General features: G+C 43.4%; 1 pseudogene; it reads left to right on the top strand.

Moving 5' to 3' along the window:
* Positions 1 to 22,553, top strand: part of LOC123486119 — a 34,445-nt pseudogene extending 11,892 nt beyond the window's left edge.
* Positions 22,554 to 22,860: the final 307 nt, after the last annotated feature.

The following is a 22,860-nucleotide window of genomic DNA, read 5'->3' as shown; positions in this document are numbered from 1 at the left end:
GCGGAGATGAGAGAAGGTGAATGAACTGTTGGCGGGTCTGAAGAAACAGCAGTCTGTGTTTACTCACAGCCGAGACATCAGTGACGCTGCAGTGAAAGCTAGCTACCTCATTGCTAATGAAATCGCAGTAGCTTCAAAACCATTTAGTGAGGGTGAATTTGTAAAAACATGCATTATGAAGGCAGCGGAGATTGTGTGCCCTGAAAAGCGGCAGGCTTTTTCAAATATCAGCCTGACAAGAAACAGTTGCAGACAGGATTTCCGATCTTTCAGTGGATTTGGACAGCCAGTTGAAGCAAAAAGTAAAGTCATTTATTGCGTTTTCGATTGCAATTGATGAAAGCACGGACATTACAGATGTTGCACAACTGGCCATTTTTTTCATCCGCGGAGTTGATGACACATTGACCGTCACCGAGGAGTTTGTGGAGTTGGTGCCGATGACAGATACAACGACAGCAGCTGATATTTTTACCGAACTCGTCGGGCGCGCTGGACAGGGTCGGAGTGGACTGGTCCCGCGCTGTCAGCCTGGCTACAGATGGTGCGCCCTCAATGATCGGGAAAAAAAGCAGGCGTTGTGACAAAGTTCAGAGAGAAAGTGCAATCTGCAAATGGAGGACGTGATTTTTGACTTTTCACTGTATTTTGCACCAGGAGGCTTTGTGTTGCAAGTCATTAAAGATGGATAACGTCATGAAGGTGGTCATCCAAACTGTTAATTTCATCCGATCCAGAAGCCTGAATCACCGTCAGTTTGACAGCCTTCTCAGAAAGACCACATCTATGACCTGCCATACCACATTGAGGTAAGATGGTTAAGCCGAGGTGCTGTGCTGAGGCATTTCTTTGATTTACGAGAAGAAATTGAACAGTTCATGGAAGAAAAGGGCAAACCAGTGTTAGAATTTCATTCCGCAGAATGGATGCCGGACCTTGCATTTATGGTGGATGTTACAGAGCACCTGAATAACTTGAACAAACAGCTGCAAGGGCGCAACAAAGTTGTCACGCAGTATTATGACAGCATACGTTCTTTCAAGTTGAAGCTGTCATTGTGGGAGACGCAACATGCCGGTGGTGATGCAGCTCACTTCCCCTGTCTGAAAAATGTATGCGCGACCCAACATGTGGCAGACATGAAGCGGTTCAAAGATAAAATAACTGGACTGTTACGGGAGTTGGAGCAACGCTTTCAGATTTATGTTTATATGTTTTTATGTTGATGTGCTATTGTTTTTAATTGATTTTATTTTATTTGTATATTTAACCTATTCTTGACTCTGTGGTTCTTGCACTTGTTTGGGGAACAGGATTTCATTATTTTTATCTACATTTCTGCCTGAGAAATGACACCCTGATATAGATCTGTGAAACAGTTCTGTTAATCACTGAGGCATTGTGTGTTTGTGTGTTCTTTTTTCTTTAGAATTTTCAAATAAACTTGACGTGTTTTATGATTAATAGTGATGTTGTGCTTGTACTATTTTGGACACACTGTCCTCAGGCTCCAGCTTTATGTTGTATGTTGATCGTATTAAAACAAAGAAAACAATCTGAAGTTGTTGTTTTTAAGTTATATATACCATGATTTTTCCCGGTCCGGCCCACTTGGGAATAGATTTTCCTCCATGTGGCCCCTGAGCTAAAATGAGTTTGACACCCCTGGTGTAAAGGAAAGAATGAATGGGGCCATGTATCGTGAGATTTTGAGTTAAAACCTCCTTCCATCAGCAAGGGCATTGAAGATGAAACGTGGCTGGGTCTTTCAGCATGACAATGATCCCAAACACCGCCCGGGCAACGAAGGAGTGGCTTCGTAAGAAGCATTTCAAGGTCATGGAGTGGCCTTGCCAGTCTCAGATCTCAACCCCCATAGAAAATCTTTGGAGGGAGTTTAAAGTCTGTGTTGCCCAGCGATAGCCCCAAAACATCACTGCTCTAGAGGAATTCTGCATGGAGGAATGGGCCAAAATACCAGCAACAGTGTGTGTGAAAACCTTGTGAAGACTTACAGAAAACGTTTGACCTGTGTCATTGCCAACAAAGGGTATATAACAAAGTATTGAGAAACTGTTGTTATTGACCAAATACTTATTTTCCACCATAATTTGCAAATAAATTCATTAAAAAAATCCTACAATGTGATTTTCTGGATTCTTTTTTCTCATTTTGTCTGTCATAGTTGACGTGTACCTATGATGAAAATTACAGGCCTCTCTCATCATTTTAAGTGGAAGAACTTGCACAATTGGTGGCTGACTAAATACTTTTTTTCCCACTGTATGTCATGCAATAAAATGCAAATTAATTACTTAAAAAATCATACAATGTGATTTTCTGGATTTTTGTTTTAGATTCCGTCTCTCACAGTTGAAGTGTACCTATGATAAAAAATTACAGACCTCTACATGCTTTGTAAGTAGGAAAACCTGCAAAATCGGCAGTGTATCAAATACTTGTTCTCCCCACTGTATGGCTTTTTCTTTGCATTTCTGCCTAGAAGGTCAGCATCCCGGAGTCACCTCTTCACTGTTGACGTTGAGACTGGTGTTTTGCGGGTACTATTTATTGAAGCTGCCAGTTGAGGACCCTGTTTCTCAAACTAGACACTAATGTATTTGTCCTCTTGCTCAGTTGTGCACCGGGGCCTCACACTCCTCTTTCTAGTCTGGTTAGAGCCAGTTTGCGCTATTCTGTGAAGGGAGTAGTACAGTGTTGTACGAGATCTTCAGTTTCTTGGCAATTTCTCGCATGGAATAGCCTTCATTTCTCAGAACAAGAATAGATTGACGAGTTTCAGAAAGTTATTTGTTTCTGGCCATTTTGAGCCTTTAATCAAACCCACAATTGCTGATGCTCCAGATACTCAACTAGTCTCAAGAAGGCCAGTTTTATTGCTTCTTTAATCAGCACAACAGTTTTCAGCTGTGCTAACATAATTGCAAAAGGGTTTTCTAATGATCAATTAGCCTTTTTAAAATGATAAACTTGGATTAGCAAACACTGTGCCATTGGAACACAGGACTGATGGTTGCTGATAATGGGCCCATGTAGATATTCCATAAAGAAATCTGCCGTTTCCAGCTACAATAGCCAATTACAACATTAACAATGTGTACACTGTGTTTGTGATCAATTTGATGTTATTTTAATGGACCTTTTTTTTCTTTCAAAAACAAGGTCATTTCTAAGTGACCCCAAACTTTTGAACTGTAGTGTAATATACAGACACACACAGTTGAAGTCGGAAGTTTACATACACCATAGCCAAATACATTTAAACTCCGTTTTTCACAATTCCTGACATTTAATCCTAGTAAAAATTCCCTGTCTTAGGTCAGTTAGGATCACCACTTTATTTTAAGAATGTGAAATGTCAGAATAGTAGTAGAGTGATTTATTTCAGCTTTTATTTATTTTATCCAATTCCCAGTGGGTCAGAAGTTGACATACACTCAATTAGTATTTGGTAGCATTGCCTTTAAATTGTTTAACTTGGGTCAAACGTTTCGGGTAGCCTTCCACAAGCTTCCCACAATAAGTTGGGTGAATTTTGGCCCATTCCTCCTGACAGAGTTGGTGTAACCCGAGTCAGGTTTGTAGGCCTCCTTGCGCGCACATGCTTTTTTCAGTTCTGCCCAGTGAGGTCAGGGCTTTGTGATTGCCACTCTGTCCTTAAGCCATTTTGCCACAACTTTAGAAGTATGCTTGGGGTCATTGTCCATTTGGAAGACCCATTTGTGACCAAGCTTTAACTTCCTGACTGATGTCTGGAGATGTTGCTTCAAAATATCCACATAATTTTCCTTCCTCATGATGCCATCTATTTTGTGAAGTGCACCAGTCCCTCCTGCAGCAAAGCATCCCCACAGCATGATGCTGCCACCCCCGTGCTTCACGGTTGGGATGGTGTTCTTCGGCTTGCAAGCAACCCCCTTTTTCCTCCAAACATAATGATGGTCGTTATGGCCAAACATTTTAGTTTAATCAGACCAGACCAGAGGACAATTCTCCAAAAAGTACGATATTTTCCCCCATGTGCAGTTGCAGACCGTAGTCTGGCTTTTTAATGGCGGTTTTGGAGCAGTGGCTTCTTCCTTGCTGAGCGGCCTTTCAGGTTATATCGATATAGGACTCGTTTTACTGTGGATATATATACTTTTGTTCCTGTTTCCTCCAGCATCTCCACAAGGTCCTTTGCTGTTGTTCTGGGATTGATTTGCACTTTTCGCACCAAAGTACATTCATCTCTAGGAGACAGAACGCATCTTCCTCCTGAGCGGTATGACGGCTGTGTGGTCCCATGGTATTTATACCTGCGTACTATTGTTTGTACAGATGAACGTGGTACCATCAGGCGTTTGGAAATTGCTCCCAAGGATGAACCAGACTTGTGGAGGTCTACAATTATTTTTCTGAGGTCTTGGCTGATTTCTTTTGATTTTCCATGATGTCAAGCAAAAGAGGCACTGCGTTTGAAGGTAGGCCTTGAAATACATCCACAGGTACACCTCCAATTGACTCAAATTATGTCAATTAGCCTATCAGAAGCTTTTAAAGCCATGACATCATTTTCTGGAATTTTCCAAGCTGTTTAAAGGCACAGTCAACTTAGTGTAAACTTCTGACCCATTGGAATTGTGATACAGTGAAATAATCTGTTTGTAAACAATTGTTTGAAAAATTACTTGTCATGCACAAAGTAGATGTCCTAACCGACTTGCCAAAACTATAGTTTGTTAACAAGAATTTTGTGGAGTGGTTGAAAAACAAGTTTTAATGACTCCAACCTATGTGTATGTAAACTTCCGACTTCAACTGTATATACACTCAGCAAAAAAGAAACGTCCTCTCACTGTCAACTGCGTTTATTTTCAGCAAACTTAACGTGTAAATATTTGTATGAACATTAAGAATCAACAACTGAGACACAAACTGAACCGGTTCCACAGACGTGATTAACAGAAATGTAATAATGTGTCCCTAAACAAAGGGGAGTCAGTATCTGTTGTGGCCACCAGCTGGTGAAGTACTGCAGTGCATAACCTCCTCATGGACTGCACCAGATTTGCCAGTTCTTGCTGTGAGATGTTACCCCACTCTTCCACCAAGGCACCTGCAAGTTTCCAGACATTTCTAGGGGGAATGGCCCTAGCCCTCACCCTCCGATCCAACAGGTCCCAGACGTGCTCAATGGGATTGAAATCCGGCTCTTCGCTGGCCATGGCAGAACACTGACATTCACGCACAGAACGAGAAGTATGGCTGGTGGCATTGACATGCTGGAGGGTCATGTCATGATGAGCCTGCAGGAAGGGTACCACAAGAGGGAGGAGGATGTCTTCCCTGTAACGCACAGCGTTGAGATTGCCTGCAATGACAACAAGCTCAGTCCGACAAAGCTGTGACACACCGCCCCAGACCATGACGGACCCTCCACCTCCAAATCGATTTGATTCCGCTCCAGAGTACAGGCCTCGGTGTAACGCTCATTCCTTCGACGATAAACGCGAATCCGACCATCACCCCTGGTGAGACAAAACTGCGACTCGTCAGTGAAGAGCACTTTTTGCCAGTCCTGTCTGGTCCAGCGATGGTGGGTTTGTGCCCATAGGCGATGTTGTTGCCGGTGATGTCTGGTGAGGACCTGCCTTACAACAGGCCTACAAGCCCTCAGTCCAGCCTCTCTCAGCCTATTGCCGACAGTCTGAGCACTGATGGAGGGATTGTGCGTTCCTGGTGTAACTCGGGCAGTTGTTGTTGTTGTTGCCATCCTGTACCTGTCCCGCATGTGTGATGTTCGGATGTACCTATCCTGTGCAGGTGTTGTTACACGTGGTCTGCCACTGCGAGGACAATCAGCTGCCCGTCCTGTCTCCCTGTGGCGCTGTCTTAGGCGTCTCACAGTACGGACATTACAATTTATTGCCCTGGCCACATCTGCAGTCCTCATGCCTCCTTGCAGCATGCCTAAGGCACGTTCACACAAATGAGCAGGGACCCTGGGCATCTTTCTTTTAGTGTTTTTCAGAGTCAGTAGAAAGGCTTCTTTAGTGTCCTAAGTTTTCATAACTGTGACCTTAATTGCCTACCATCTGTAAGCTGTTAGTATCTTAACGACCATTCCACAGGTGCATATTCATGAATTGTTTATGGTTCATTGAACAAGCATGTGTTTAAACCCTAAACAGTGTTTAAACCCTTTACAAGAAGATCTGTGAAGTTATTTTGATTTTTACGAATTATCTTTGAAAGACAGGGTCCTGAAAAAGGGACGTTTCTTTTTTAGCTGAGTTTATAAACACACATTCAATCTCACACACACTACATTGACACTCCCACACAACCAACACATGTTGACACCGCGCACACTTTTATACTCATTTGTTGCTGCTACTCTGTTTTTTTTATTTTACTCTTATTTCCTATCCAGATGCCTAGTCACTTTACCCTGACTTCATGTACATATCTACTTCAAATACCTCGTGCCTCTGCACATTTGATCTGATACTGGTTCTCCCTGTGTGTGTGTGTGTATATATATATATATATATGATTTCTCTTGTGTTACCATTTTAAATTTTTTACTCTGCATAGTTGGGAAGGGCTCGTTAGCAAGCATTTCTACACCAGTTGTATTCGGCGCGTGTGACAAATAACATTTTGATTTGATCTCTCGTCTTGACTCTACAAATCCAGCTCCCATTTTAAAGCGAAGGTGTGCGTGCCTGTGTTTGTGTGTGTTGCAGGACAAGGCATTCGGCTCTGCCGGGGAGACTGTGGTGGTGGAGGAACTTCTGGAGGGAGAGGAAGTGTCTGTGAGTGTCTGGTCCTCTTTCTTTTCTTACATAGTGGGCAAAACAATTTTGTCACGCAAAATAGCACAGATCTGTGCAAAGAATACATTGGATAATGTGCTTTTCCTATTTACATTTAAGTCATTTAGCAGACGCTCTTATCCAGAGCGACTTAAAATGTTATGGTTATTTTGCTCACTACCTGACAATTCAATATGCGGTTCCATTATTGGCATTTACTAACTACTTGCTCTTTCTCTTCCTCTCTTCTCCCGTGTAGTGTCTGTGTTTCAGTGATGGCTGCACTGTGTCCCCATGCCCCGGCCCAGGACCACAAACGCCTGCAGGACGGGGATCTGGGCCCCAACACGGGCGGCATGGGGGCCTACTGCCCCACCCCCGCAGGTACACACGCCCACACACACACTCTTGACAACCACCAACCGTTGTCTCACATTGCTCAGAATGTGTAGGACTTGTATGTAGTCTCTCTCTGTGCACAACCTGCTATTGCTTGTCCACCTGTTTGTCCTCACTGTGTCCAGGTGTCTCAGGAGCTGTTGCAGAAGATCAGAGAGACTGTCCTCCAGAAGACTGTGGATGGCATGAAGGAGGAGGGTGCCCCCTATGTGGGTAAGTAATGAACTGCATGCAGCACACTGGTTATTGTGTGGAGTGGAAATGAAAGGGGAGCAAAATTGGGTCCCTCTTTCTGTCGTTTATTTGTGTCTGACTTGCTCGTTTACCTGTCGTCATCCTTTTTCAGGTGTGCTGTACGCTGGGCTGATGTTGACCAAGCAGGGGCCCAAGGTCCTGGAGTTCAACTGTCGCTTCGGCGACCCAGAGTGTCAGGTTTGTCAACTGTGTGTGTGAGCATGTGTTATTGGTATGTCTCTGCCCTATTTTATCATCATATAGCTTATAAGGCAAGTTTTGCAATTGCACTCCACTAATGGGTAAGGTTAAGATTAATGGAGGATGAACTGGTCCTGGATCTGTGCCTATTAGGACAATTCCGATCTTGCCTGAATCATGTTCAGTTGGGCAAACCTTACCAAAACATTTTGCAGTGTGAAAATGGACATTCCAGTATTACATCCCCACTCTGAATCAAAAGATTTTCTTCGCACTGAACGTGACCCTGTTCTAGGTGCTGATGCCCTTGCTGAAGAGTGACCTGTACGAGGTGCTCCAGAGCACCCTGCAGGGGAAGTTAGCATCCAGCACCACTGTGTGGCACCAGGACAGCTCTGCAGTCACTGTGGTCATGGCCAGCCCCGGCTACCCCGGCTCCTATAAGAAAGGTGTTGCAATCACAGGTAGGTACGCTTCTGTCCACGCTCTACTTGCCTGGGGTGTATTCATTAGTCAAACACCGTAGCAAAATGTTTTGCAACTAAAATAAGTTTCCATTGGACAAATTCCGGTAGGTCCCTCCACATTTCATTCCGTTTGCCTCAGTGTTCTTTCGTTTGATTCCTAGTGAATATTCCCATGTTTGGAACAGATCTGCTGTCAGTCGTAACCGACACTGAACAACCGACCTATCAACTAATTACATAACATTAACCAGGTTATGTGAGTAAAGGACATGTTGGATAGAAAATGTAATGAGAGGCCTGATGGAAACAATACATTTGTTGGTAAACTTTCCAAATGTGTAGCGTATTTTGTTTTGCCAACAAGGTGGGATATTTTTGTGTCGGTAAAATTAATTATACGAGAAATGGTGGTGGAAACGCTTTTATGCGCAAATATCGATATAATAACCATCATATCGAAGTAAACTTTGTGATATGGTGTGTGTGTGGTCATCCCACTACGACTCGGAAAGCATGCAGTTTTTGTTAGGCCAGTGGATCCCAAACTGGGGTGCGAGGAACTCAGTCCGGCTTTAAACTTACTCTTGAAAGTTGTAATAGTAGAATGCACAAGGTGCAATTTGGAAATTGGGTAATGCATCATCAGTTCCTCTTGTCATGTTAGTCATTGTATACCTTAGAGCTATTTATAACTTGTAAGAAATGTACAGATCAACTAGCCCATGTCAGCTAATGTATTTTTATTATGTTTATTTAGCCCAGAGATCTTGTTGTAATGCTGGAAGGGGGCCCCGAGTGAAAAAGTTTGGAAACCCCTGTAATGGCTACAGATGAAATAAGTTATGAACTTCACAGGGTGACATGATAATTGATGCTTGGCTGCTGTTTGGCAAAAAAAAATGTTTTGGTCCACAATAATCTCTTGCGGGCCGTTCTATAAAGAGCGCACGTGCCAAGACCAGAGTGGGCACACTCGCGATATAACGCAATTTTATTTTGTGACAAAACCATCAATAGAGTTGAAAATGCAATGGAAACCCATTTAACTTGTATGTTTTATTCAGTACATGGGAATATAACCGTATACGTTTTTTTTAATGTGCAGTACATCACGCACAGGTCCTCTGTAGCTCAATTGGTAGAGCATGGCGGTTGTAACGCCAGGGTAGTGGGTTCGATCCCCGGGTCCACCCATACGTAAAAATGTATGCACACATGACTGTAAGTCGCTTTGGATAAAAGCGTCTGCTAAATGGCTTATTATTATTATTATTATTATTACCTGCAACAAGTCAATTTGATGGAAATGCATCTCTGGTGGGAAAATGTGCGTTTTGTTTTTATGCAGATTTTAGAATATTCGCATGAAAATCTGCCGCTAATTGGTGGAAACTGATTAAAGTAGGGGGAGAGTAGGGACTCATTTTTATCTCCATCTCATACACTCCCTCCCTCCATCTCTCTCTATCACTCCCTCTAATACGCTCCCTATAATACTCACTCTTGACTCTGACTCTCTCAGGTCTGTCTCAGGTGGAGGAGACAGGGGTACAGGTGTTCCACGCCGGAACGGCGCTGAAGGAAGGTGGCGTGGTCTCCAGCGGGGGCCGTGTCCTCACTGTCACCGCTGTTAGGTCGTCCCTGGAGATGGCCCTGCACGCAGCCAATCGGGGCGTGGCCGCCGTAGGGTTCCCGGGAGCCGTGTACCGACGTGACATCGGCCACCGAGCCATCGCCCACCTCACCCAGCACAGGTGTGTGTGAGAGGGGACAGGGTGGACGCACTAAACACACACAAACTGAACACTCATTAACACTGAACACACATACACACAGATAAAGGACTTTCGGCATCCTAAACACTCCTCATTCATAATTTCACTGTAATAGTTTGACCATCGTCAGGTTAGAACCCTATATTTTGTTTATTAGAGTACATATTGACAGGAGGGGCTATTGGGTAACCCTAGACAAGGTCTACCTCGGTGTCTGTCGGTTGTTTACATGTAGATTTGGCCTAGAAACAGTGCATTTAGTATGAACCTACTATGAACTCTCACATTCCAGTAGAGATTGTCTAGTGACATTTCATTCTGTATACTGCTACTGTGTAGAGTTCCAGTCTGACTTTTTGTTTTCATATTTGGAATTGTTTCCTAGTTATTTATGTTGGATTGGCGTAAGCATTGGCTGAAGGTAATCTGCATTAAATTGGAGGTTGGCCTAGCTAGCACGACTCATGATTTGTACCCCTTGATAAGAATGGGTCAATGGACTTTGGACAGAGAAACATTTGTAGGTAATTCTTATACATGACAGTATATATATATATTTTACATTAGTGTGATATAACTCAATCTGGTAATGGGAGGTAGAAGCTGGATTGAGGGACCACCTGATTTGACATAGACAGACAATAGCCTGTTGAGTCACACTGACATTGGTAGAGGGCAAATAGCTGTAGCCTGATTGGTTGGTCGTCTCACCATAACCTCTGACCCTTGCTGTGTGTCCCTCCCCCAGCAGAGGCCTAACCTATAAGGACAGCGGAGTGGACATCGCTGCGGGCAACCGGCTGGTGGACATGATCAAGCCGTTGGCCAAGGCCACCTCTCGCTCAGGTAGTCACGTCAACCCCCTCTCATTGCCTTTAATCAGAACGGCTACAGCTGAGCTACTAGCTAGACAGCCTGGAGAGCTGCAATGCTTTTCCCAAACTCATACCTATCCACTTGTAATGAATGATCTGTGTAAGATTGGATATATGATTAGTTTCCCAAATCTCGCTGAGTACCCTGCCTGTTCGAATTCCACCTTTTGAACTATTCAGGTCAACTAATCATCAAACCTCTGATTAGTTAAATCAGCTGTGCTGGTACTGGAATTGAACAAATAAGTGGAATGGCTGGGAAACACTGGTATAAGCATTATGGCAAAAACCTCTACCTAGCCTATTTTTAGAGGGACAAGGTGCTAGGGGTCGGTTTGGGATTGGGCATTTCATTACATGCCCTGCACTAAAGCAGTCTCTCAGTCAACCTATCATGGTTTCACCTTATCCAACTAATTACGAAGGTCCAAGAAGGTAAATTATTTTCCTTCCCTTGTGAAATGAACCGGAGGAAAGAAATTAGGTTATTTGTCTTGTCTACTTTATCTGGGTGTTGGATAATTAAAGTAAGTGATGTATTGTAGTGCCCAGGGCTTTAACAAATACTGTACCTGTAGACACAGTTTTACTCAAATAGAATTTGGAACAGTTTCCTCGATTTTGATCTATAAACACATTGCTGTAGGAAGCACAAATTAGTTATTTTCTACAATATACATATGGATGGGTGGGTGGATGGATGAATTGATTTAATTAATTATTTTGGTGTTTAAAAGACATACAGGTAGCTGCCAAAATAAAGGAAACACGTGTAAATGAGGGATACAAAGTATATTGAAAGCAGGTGCTTCCATACAGGTGTGGTTCCTGAGTTAATTAACAATCCATCATGCTTATAGTCATGTATAAAAAATGCCTGCTTGCCCATTAATTTGGCTACCATGGGATCTCATTGACTTTGATAGAGGGGTCTCAAAGAAGCATAGGTTGTTTAAAGTGTGTATGTGTCAGTCACCAGATCTCAACACTAATGGGAACACCATCAACAAAACACCAATGATGGAATTTCTTGTGGAAGAATGGTGTCGCATCCCTCCAATAGAGTTCCAGACACTTGTAGAATCTATGCCAAGGTGCATTGAAGCTGTTCTGGTGTCTCGTGGTGGGACAGCACCCTATTAATACACTTTATGTTGGTGTTTCCTTTATTTTTCCAGTTACCTTTACATCAACCAGATGTAAAGGTAACTGAATAGAATATTATTTGAAAAAATATACAATGTTTTGTATATTAAACTTTTTCCCCAATGTGTTCTTCATTTTGTAAAAGACCAGTGTTGCTTTTATTCCCTTCCTGTCCACCAGGGTGTAACGCTGAGCTGGGGGGCTTTGCCGGCCTCTTTGACCTCAAAGCTGCAGGCTTCATCGACCCCATCCTGGTGTCTGGGACAGACGGAGTAGGGACCAAGCTCAAGGTAGGCATGACTTCTCAAAACAAAAAAACGGTATATGAGACATTGCAGCCGCATTGCATGTTTTGGTGCATGAATAAAGCTAGGGAGCAATATATTCCAAGTACAGGCTTTTCGTTCTTTTTTTATCCGTTTTTTTGGCCTAGCACAGTTAGAGAAATGTAGGTTCATGTGCATATGTTTTGGCTGTTTATCAATTACTCTTTCCGTGATTCCGCACATACCATCTCCTCGCCTCCTCTGCTGTATTGGCGTAGAAGGTCCAAGGTCCCTACTCTTAGACCTCCTTCGCCAATGTGTTTTAAGCAGGTGGGGAGAGATTATGCTAGGAATCACAAAGACATTGAGATCCTACAACCTCTTCATGACTTGACCTCTGCCCTCATCTCTGCCTTCTCTAGATTGCCCAGGCATGCCAGCAGCACAGCACCCTGGGACAGGACCTGGTGGCCATGTGTGTCAACGACGTGCTGGCCCAGGGGGCGGAGCCTCTCTTCTTCCTGGACTACTTCTCCTGTGGCCGGCTGGATGTGGGCGTGGCCTCCGCCGTGATCGGGGGCGTGGCCGAGGCCTGCGGGTTGGCGGGCTGCGCTCTACTGGGTGAGGGGGGGGGCAGTCGGATGTCAGCCTTAAGATGCAAGGATGGCTGTGTGTGCGCACTATATTTTGTGTGTTCAGGTGGTAAGAAAGTGGAGATGCTGGCTGTATACTGGGGGTGTAGTGAAAACCAACATAGTAGGGTTTTAGCTGCTACACTGGAAACCATCTGTATTCTTGGGCGTGAGCCAGCCATCCATTTCTGGGTTCTACATTGTGTGTGTGTGTGTGCGCACATTTGCAACTGCATGCATGTGTGTTTGATCATATATTTGTGTTAACAACTGTGTGCGTTTTTCTGTTCGTTCATCCAGGCGGCGAGACTGCGGAGATGCCCGGTGTGTACGGCCCCGGAGAGTACGACTTGGCAGGGTTCTGCGTGGGGGCGGTGGAGAGGGGCGCCCTGCTACCCAGGCTGGGGGACATTTGCGAGGGGGACCTGCTCATCGGGGTTGCCGCCTCGGGGGTGCACAGCAACGGATTCAGCCTGGTCCGGAAGGTCCTGGAGAGGGCAGGAGTCACCTACAGCTCCCCTGCACCTTTCGGGAAACCTGGACAAACCGTGGGTAGGTTAATGAGATCATAGAAGCTCTTACACAGAGTAAACTTACATTTATTTGAGAGATCATTTCTGTGGGTTTTTCTGCCCAATCTTTCTTCTCTCATGCTATCTTCCTGCCTGTTACCTGTCTTATCCCAGTCTCTATTGGTCATCTTTTGTACTGTTGTTCAATTGTACTATTGTAAGGTTTATCTGGGTCCTTGAAAAGTGCTTTATGAATCCAATGTATCATAATTAAAGTAATTCCCCCTAGAGGTCTCTTTTCCCCGTCTAAAGTCTTTCCCCATGTTGATTGACAGGCGAGGTTCTCCTGACGCCCACTAAGATCTACAGCCGCCTGCTCCTGCCAATCCTGCGCAGCGGCGCCATCAAGGCCTACGCCCACATCACTGGGGGCGGCCTATTGGAGAACATCCCCGAGTACTGCCTCAGGAACTGTCCGTTGACCTGGGTGAGAGAGAAACACACACTTCTCTTATTGCCCATGTTTTTAAAGTGTAGTGGTAAACAATGTATGAGGATGAAACAGTTGTCCATATCAGATACCTGATGCTGTTTTGAATTGTACTAACTGTTGTAGGGCTGTCCCCAACCAAAAAAGAAATCTTGGTTGACCGAAAGTAGTCTGTTCTTTCAATTTTTTAACTTGTATTTTTCCATATAGACACACCGTATGTGTTTTAATAAAACCAACTATATGCATCGAGCTTGTCTGATGCTTAAGGCTTACCATTTTGATGAAATAAGACAAATGCCTCGAAGGCATTTCTTTGTTTTGTTTACCCCATATGTAACTCTGTGTTGTTTTTTATCGCTTTGCTTTATCTTGGCCAGGTCGCAGTTGTAAATGAGAACTTGTTCTCAACTGGCTTACCTGGTTAAATAAAAATAAAAAAGGCGCCAGAGATCTAGATAACCTGACCCAACTATTTCCCTCCTGCTGGCTTTTACAGATTTGGCCATTGTACAAATATATAACTATGTATAAAGCCAACAAATAACAACATTGCAGGTAGAAAATATCCTGATTTTAAAAATACATATCCTATAAATTACATTGGCTACACATGGCCTGTCTGCAACGAACTTGAAACATTGTATCATCTATTAACTTGGGCCTGGCCTGAAGCTTGCCCTAGCGAACCTGCAACATTGTATAAAATATTCTGGGCCCTCAGAGTTTGGGACAGACACAGCTGTAGGCTATTTGCGCAAGGGATAAGAAGCAGTGCTTGACTTGGGCAGGAGCTTACCGGAGCTGAGTACCGGCACCTCTTATAGAATTTTAACTCAAAAGTATTGTGGCGCTCCTGCACCTAAATATAAACAGTACCAGCACCCAAAATGAGTATCGGACCTATTTCAGTCCAAGTCACGCAACTAATTAGAAGTAACTAGGTAGTCCTATATTATGACGTTTCCATTGGTTTGGAGCATGACATTTTTCCCTTTCAGGTTGAGTGGTTATTGAAAGGGAGAGAGCTGGAAAGATTTTTGTAATACATTGAGGAACTATTGTAATTCTCAATGGATGTGAAAACCGACTTTGTTTGCTTGCTGTTTGACGTGAAGAAAACATTACTTTGAGAAGCTCCACAGGTCATTAGTGGTGGTGCGTTAAGCCAATCAGAAATACTAGCAGATCCCCAAATGCGCACATTTGTATGCCTACATTTGCGCACAGGCCAGGTAGCCTATAGGCCTTTATATGTGCGCGTCCTTACTCAACATTGATAGGAGTGCTCCAAACAAAAGAATAATAATAATAATATGCCATTTAGCAGACGCTTTATCCAAAGCGACTTACAGTCATGCGTGCATAAATTTTTTTTTGTGTGTGTATGGGTGGTCCCGGGGATCGAACCCACTACCCTGGCGTCGTGCTCTACCAGCTGAGCTACAGAGGACCACAGACAATGACTAAAACTCGTAAATGGAATGAAATAAACCAAAACATGTTTCTCACAAGTGTAGCATAGGTTGTGCACTCTGCAATCAATGTGTCCACTCCGACAATGAGAACGGGAAGACTGGAATAATAATATTGAATGCATTAAAATAAATTACCGTAACCAAAGTAACAAACATTTGTAGATTAGGAGTTAACGGTAAATGTACAACTGGTGATTTATGTAATGGGGAATTGATATACACTAACAATCAAACGCAAACAATTAACACAATGAAGTTATGAAACAATGAATGTGCACAAGTTGGCGGGAGAGAGTGCATTCTGGAGAGGGAAGTACATTGTGCATCTGGGCGCATGGTCATTGGCCATGCAGCATTTACAGTGATATGGCCTCAGCAGAAGTCAGGGCATTCATGCTTCGCTGAGCAGTGCAGAGTTGTTGTCAAGGAAGTGAGTTTGCATTTATACAGGAAGTACCCCCTATGGTCAACCAATCACGTCAATGCGGAGCTATACAGAGGCCTCCACATTGTTAAAAATGTTTGGAGGCGCATGGCGATGCGGTACGGAGCTCGATTTGGCCTATGCATGCATCTGGAGGCTCCGCAATTGCGTCACACCCTCCATATGGAGCCTCCAACCATGTTTTCAGATCAAGCATAAATTGGCTTTTAGTTTAGGCCTCCGCAATGGATTAGTTCACTGAGATGGGCGTGTGTATATGTTTGTTTGTTACTGCTCGACTAAAACAATCTCGGTCGACCAACAGCCTATCGACTAATTGGGGTCAGCTCTAAACTGTGGTTAGTATTTACTTCATATTGAATGTGTGTGTGAGCTGCTCTGTGTGCACTGTATGTCCCACCCAGACGCATCCCGTTGGATCATCCCCCCTGTGTTCTCATGGCTCCAGAAGGAGGGGGGCTTGTGCGAAGAGGAAATGGGGCGCACCTTCAACTGTGGCCTTGGAGCCGTGCTGGTGGTGGCCTTTCCGGACGCCCAGAGGGTCCTGAGGCAGCTCCAAGCCCATGAGGATGCCTGGATCGTGGGCTCGCTGGCCCACAAGCAGCCTGGTGAGCGACGACCTAAAGCATGAGTAGTGAAACTCTCATTCCAATGCTTCAGGAATTATGGGTTCTGTACACTCACAGACCGATAAGGAAACTAACTGTATGTTGTATAGAATCGATCTTGTTAATGAGGAAATGCCCTTCAGATGTTCACATTAAATGTAATTTTTGTATTGATGGGTTCAAACACGCATGAGCTCACACACAGGTAAGACTCACACAGTGCTTGGTGGTATTCATCTTTGTCATTTTACTGAATTTTGTGTGTGTGTGTGCCTGTTTGTGAAGGGGCCAAGCCTGTGGTGATCAGGAACCTGGAGCAGAGCCTGCGTGTAGGCCCCTCTCCCTGCGTAGTAGACCTGGGGCCCCTGCAGAACGGAGCGTCTCAAGGGGACAGCAGCAGCACCGTCCCCCGCAAGAGGACCAGGGTAGGCGTCCTCATCTCAGGCACAGGTTAGTGGCGTGTGTATGGCGTGTGTCACTGTATCTGAAAACACTGCCAAGTGCCAACAGATAGTAATTTATTACAAGCAAATGTCAAGTTCAAGTGTCCCTGTAGCAGAATTAGCTATACACTGATGTCGGGACCAGCGTTGCCAGGTCAAGCAAACATTTCTAGCCCCAATGACCTCTCAAAACCCACCCACAAGTCCTGAAAACTAGCCCCCAAAAAAAAAAAAAAAAAAAAAATGTATGCATCAAGAGAACAGTTGCCACATTTATCCAATAAACCCTTTTTCCGTAGCGTTATTGAGCAAATTAAGAAGGAATATCGGCGTAATTTGTAACGGCATATTCTAAGAAGCTAAATTTGTTTTTCCATCAAAATAATAATTATTGTGACCTTAAGAATGTTGTAAGAGAAAAGATAATTCGCCCTTATTAAACTCGCCAGATCATTTTCCATCAATGGATGTCGATTTAACTTGTTTTGACTGCTATGATTAAGCAATAAGGCCCAAGGATGTGTGGTATATGGCCAATATACCACGACTAAGGGCTGTTCTTAGGACACAGCCCTTAGCCGTGATATGTTGGCCATCTACCACTAACCCCTGAGGTGCCTTATTGCTATTGTTGTGAATTATTATTAATGAACTGTAGAGTTTAATGGACTATGAGGTAGAACTGGGTTAATCAAGAGCATAGAGTGCAGTGCCTTCAAAAGGTATTTACACCCCTTGACATTTTCCAGCCTGAATTTTAAATAGATTAAATGCAGATTTTGTGTCATTGGCTAAACACAATACCCCATAATATCAAAGTGAAATTATATATATATTTTTTTTACAAATTAATAAAAATAAAAAGCTGAAATGTTTTGAGTTTAAGTGTTAAGCTGCTTTTCTAATGGCGAACCTAAATAAGCAATAGTAGTGTTAACATTATTTTTGAATGAATACCTATCTCTATACCCTTCAGTCGAGCAGTGAATTTCAAACACAGATTCAACCACAAAGACCAGGGAGGTTTTCCAATGCCTTTCAAAGAAGGGTATCTATTGATCAGACATTGAATCTCTGAGCATGGTGAAGTTATTGATTACACTTTGGATGGTGTATCAATACACCCAGTCACTACAAAGATACAGGCGTCCTTCCTGACTCTGTTGACGGAGAGGAAGGAAACCGCTCAGAGATTCCACCATAAGGCCAATGGTGACTTTAAAACAGAGTTTAATGGCTGTGATGGGAGAACTAAGGATGGGTCAACAGCATTGTAGTTACTCTACAATACTAACCTAATTGACAGTGAAAATAATGAAACCTGTACAGAAAAAAAATATTCCAAAACGTGCATCCTATTTTCAACAAGGCACTAAAGTAATACTGCAAGAAATGTGGCAAAGCAATTCACTTTTTGTCCTGAATATAAAGTGCTATGTTTGGGACAAATCCAATTCAACACAGTGAGTACCACTCTCCATATTTTCAAGCATAGTGGTGGTTGCGTCATGTTATGGGTATGCTTGTAATTGTTAAGGACTTGAAGTCCTTAAAAATAATAATGGGCAAATATTGCACAATCCAGGTGTGGAAAGCTCTTTAGACTTACCCAGAAAGACTCACCACTGTAATCGCTGCCAAAGGTGCTTCTACGAAAGTATTGATTCAGGGGTGTGAATACTTATGTAAATGAGATTTCATTTTCAATAAATTTGCTAACATTTCTAAACATGTTTTCATTTTGTCATTATGGGGTATTGTGTGTGTAAATGGATGGGGTGGGGGGATCTATTTAGTGAATTCAGGCTGTAACAACAAATGTGGAATAAGTCAAGGGGTATGAATACTTTCTGAAGGCACTGTATATTCTTATATTTGTGATATTTTACCTTGCCTCGCTGGCTATCCTCCGACATCTGCGATGTTGTAGACGATAACCATCTGATAACGTGTTTAACTTGCATGCGCTGCATCTGAATATAATGTAAACAAGCCCCTTTCTGATTCGAAACTTTTTGACGTGGCCAGGAAATATGTCTATAGGAGCACCCTTATTGGTGCATGCCATAGTTTACAGTCTCCATTTAAATCACTGTAGTCCAGGGTCTCCAACCTTTTCTAGCATGAGAGCTACTTTTAAAAAGATCGAACATGTCGTGAGCAACTTTTCTTTTTTTTTTTTTTGGGTGGCTATCAAATGGGCACATTCTCTTCTCTCCCCTGTAACTCTTCCCGGGTTCTTGGTGTACAAGAGAAAGTAGTGCACTGTTTTCTGTCAATGTACCTGGTAAAATAACGGTTAATAAACAACTCTAAGGGGGGCCCAATACAATCTTCTGATTTCTATTTTCCCAAATTATGTTCTCACTTTTATTAATCACTTAAAATTACAATTGTTAATGGAGAAACAATGAAATTGGATGTTCTGAGTCATGTCGATATTTTAAATCAAATCAGAATATATATTTTTAATTTAATTCCACATCTGGGCCTTTTTTAATTGCGCATCTAGCATGTGAGGAATGTGCCGTCTAATGTGACAGTCTAGCGATGGTTCTGTACTGCTGCTGCTCTGTCATGGCAAAGTTTACAAATAATATATACAAATGATATACTCTACTCACGATATACTTCTGCCAGGTAAGCCTACTTTGCTGTTAACATTTGAATTGAGAAGGTTTTGGAGAAAGTATTTCTGTCAACCCACAAGACTAAACTGGCTACTACACACAGAGCGATAAACAAATGAGCGCACCACACAGACCTACGGGCAATATTGCTGGAAATTAATTGGCAGATATTGTTAGGTTTGGCTTTTTAAGCCAATCGTGGCTAACTAGGGGTGGGATAATGTCAATGTTGCGTTCATTAAATGGTAGCTGTGAGCTGGCGGTGTCTGATACTTGTGAGATTTGTTTGACAGTTTGCAGAATTGTTTGGCGAGCTACTCATAGGTGGGCTGCAAGCTACCAGTAGCTTTCGATCTACCTGTTTGAGACCCCCTGCTGTAGGCCATTGTTAAAGGGATACTTCACCCAAATTTCAACATTAGGTAGATGGTTCCTTACTGTGAAAGATGTCTAAGTAGAGCCTGTATATGTGTAGAATTGCAGTTAAGTGGATGCTAGTGTCCCATAGCTAATTGCAGTTCTCCAGTTATAAATGTAATCTGTATACCAGTGTGCACTGCCTTAAGTGTATTGTGTGTGTCAGGCACCAACCTGCAGGCGCTGATGGAGCAGGCCAAGAGAACGTCCAGCTCAGCAGAGATTGTGGTGGTGATCTCCAATAGGCCGGGGGTTCTGGGCCTCAAAAGGGCCTCTCTGGCCGGCATTCAGACACGGGTAGTTGACCATAAGCTGTACGGTAGCCGGGCAGAGTTTGACGGCACCATTGACCGCGTGCTGGAGGAATTCGATGTGGAGGTGGTGTGTCTCGCCGGCTTCATGAGGATCCTGACAGGGTCCTTCGTCAGGAAATGGAACGGTAGGACCACCCAGCTTTGTGTGTGTATCAATAGTAGGTTTGTGTGTATTTTTATGTGATGTCTATGTATCACACAGAAAACTGTGATTTGATCCAAAAAAGCATTCCTTAACTTCACTTGCTCTCCCTTGAAGTTATATGGGGTAAAGAATGCTTTTTGAAATGATCAAATCCCTCAGTCGAGCACCCGATTCTTTTCCTTTTTTTGATCAAGCTGGGCTGGAGCGTGTTTGGGTACGCTTTCACTCTATTAACAATGCTTTGATATTATGTTTGTGCGAGTGTGTGCACATATGTGAGAATTAATGTATTTTGTGTGTTGTAGGAAAACTGCTGAACATCCATCCGTCCCTGCTGCCCGCATTCAAGGGGTGAATGCCCAGAAGCAGGCTCTACAGGCGGGGGCACGGGTCACTGGCTGCACCGTCCACTTTGTGGCTGTAAGTACTGTACTGAGAACAGGTCCTGCCTCTGCTCACCAATAGTAACCATAACCGGATGTTGGTATAGAAATGAGGTCCTCTGTAGCTCAGCTGGTAGAGCACGGCGCTTGTAACGCCAAGGTAGTGGGTTCGATCCCCGGGACCACCCATACACAAAAATGTATGCACACATGACTGTAAGTCGCTTTGGATAAAAGCGTCTGCTAAATGGCATATTATTATTATTATTATTATTATTATTATTATTATGAGCTCAGATCAGAAATGAGCCCCCCGTGGGCCTCCTGTAGCTCAGTTGGTAGAGCATGGAGCTTGCAACGCCAGGGTTGTGGGTTCGATTCCCACAGGGGGCCAGTATGAAATGTATGCACTCACTAACTGTAAGTCGCTCTGGATAAGAGTGTCTGCTAAATGACTGAAAGATGTGAAGAAATCTGATCTTAAAGCCAAACGTATCCTGTGTTTCCTGCTCCACTGCAGAACATGGTTGAAAAATGTTCCATTTGAAAATGGATGCACATTTCGTTTGTTATCCATATCTTGATTTCGAAAGGGCTTTATCCAGAAACAACCCCTCATCCCCTAGGGCTAGGCATATGTTGATCCAAACGGATTTCTCTGATACATTAGGTGGAATTATTGCCATATTGCTTAGACCTATCCAATCCTTTCAGATACATAAGTGCCTAGGGTTAGAGGCTATGGGTTGTTCCTGGACAGGACCGTGAGACTTAGATAGACGACTCATCTTTTGTGTCTGTGAGTGCATACTCCATTTTGAAGTAGTCAGTTATTCTACTACTATGAGTTGGTAACAAACTGAAAGGGTGCATACTGCCACCTGGAGTGTGTTTTAAACAGGTATAAAGCCAATGTTGACGATTTACTGCCACCTGCAGTTATGGAATGTTTTCTCACGATTATAATTCATTGGCTGATCCCTTGTTATGACTTGGATGAAATTATGTGATCTTTCCTTAACCCATATGAAGTCCCACCCAGTTGACTACTTAAAAATGGCGATGCCCATGCTAAAACAGGCTTTTGGGCACGGAGTCGTCTATGGACAGGACCTAAATATTTCCCTGCCTTAACTTTTGTCCACAGGAAGAGGTTGATGCCGGGGCCATCATTGCGCAGGAGGCGGTGCCTGTGTTGATGAATGACACCGAGGAGAGCCTATCAGATCGCATCCGGGAGGCAGAGCACCGGGCCTTCCCTGCCGCCCTGGAACTGGTGGCCGGGGCGGTGTGAGGTTGGGGGATGACGGACGCATCGTCTGGAACCCCAACACGCAGGGCTAAGCCTCACCACAGTACAACCACACCTGCCCAAACACACCCTGGCCCCCACCCCCAAAATACCCTACCTCAAAATACATTGGCCCCCACCTAAATGCAGTGGCTCTACTGACCTGCGTAGTAAATGTCTCCCATAGCCTTTTGCTGAAAAGTCAACCTCTTATTGTTATAATAGATATTTGGTCAAACTAGGCTATAATGGAATTCTTCAAAGACCATACCTCCCTCCCTCGTCTCTGTAGCCACACTGTTTTCTTCCAGATACATTCCTTGTGCCATTGCTACAATGTCAAAATAACTAAGTAATTCCCCTTGCGCATAATGTTACAGTAGTACTTAAACTATGAATTTAGGTATATCCTCGAGACATTGCATGATGAGTCAATCAATAATGTTTTTGCTATGCCAGCTGGGAAAGTCATTATAGTTGTAGTATGAAGTGGGTTCTCTGCATATACTTTAACACTAAGTGACGATGCCGAAACTGCTATTTCTGCCTGTCCTTGCATTAAACTTGCAATGTTGAACAACTTTATTTTGTAGTTTATCGGCAAACCAGCAAGACTTCGTCAGACTTAACATACGATATTAAAGTTATTGAAATGTAATGAAAGCGCTTATGACAATCTTCCCGGCAAACCAAAATCTGTTCTGTGAATGTTCTCAAAACATTTCATTAGGTTGTGGGACAGGTGTACGAACATACCAAGAGTTCCAACATAAAATATTTCAATTGTAGTGATAATCATTCAATGTTCGTATTTAGGGTGCACACAATGTTGTTGCAACTGAAAACACTGAATTAACAAATTACCTCTTTCTCTAGTTCCGCTTTACT

Source organism: Coregonus clupeaformis, unplaced genomic scaffold (assembly GCF_020615455.1).
Source record: "Coregonus clupeaformis isolate EN_2021a unplaced genomic scaffold, ASM2061545v1 scaf1009, whole genome shotgun sequence".
Taxonomy (NCBI): Eukaryota; Metazoa; Chordata; class Actinopteri; order Salmoniformes; family Salmonidae; genus Coregonus; species Coregonus clupeaformis.
Note: the sequence above shows the minus strand (reverse complement) of the source record. Positions and strands in the feature narration are given on the sequence as shown.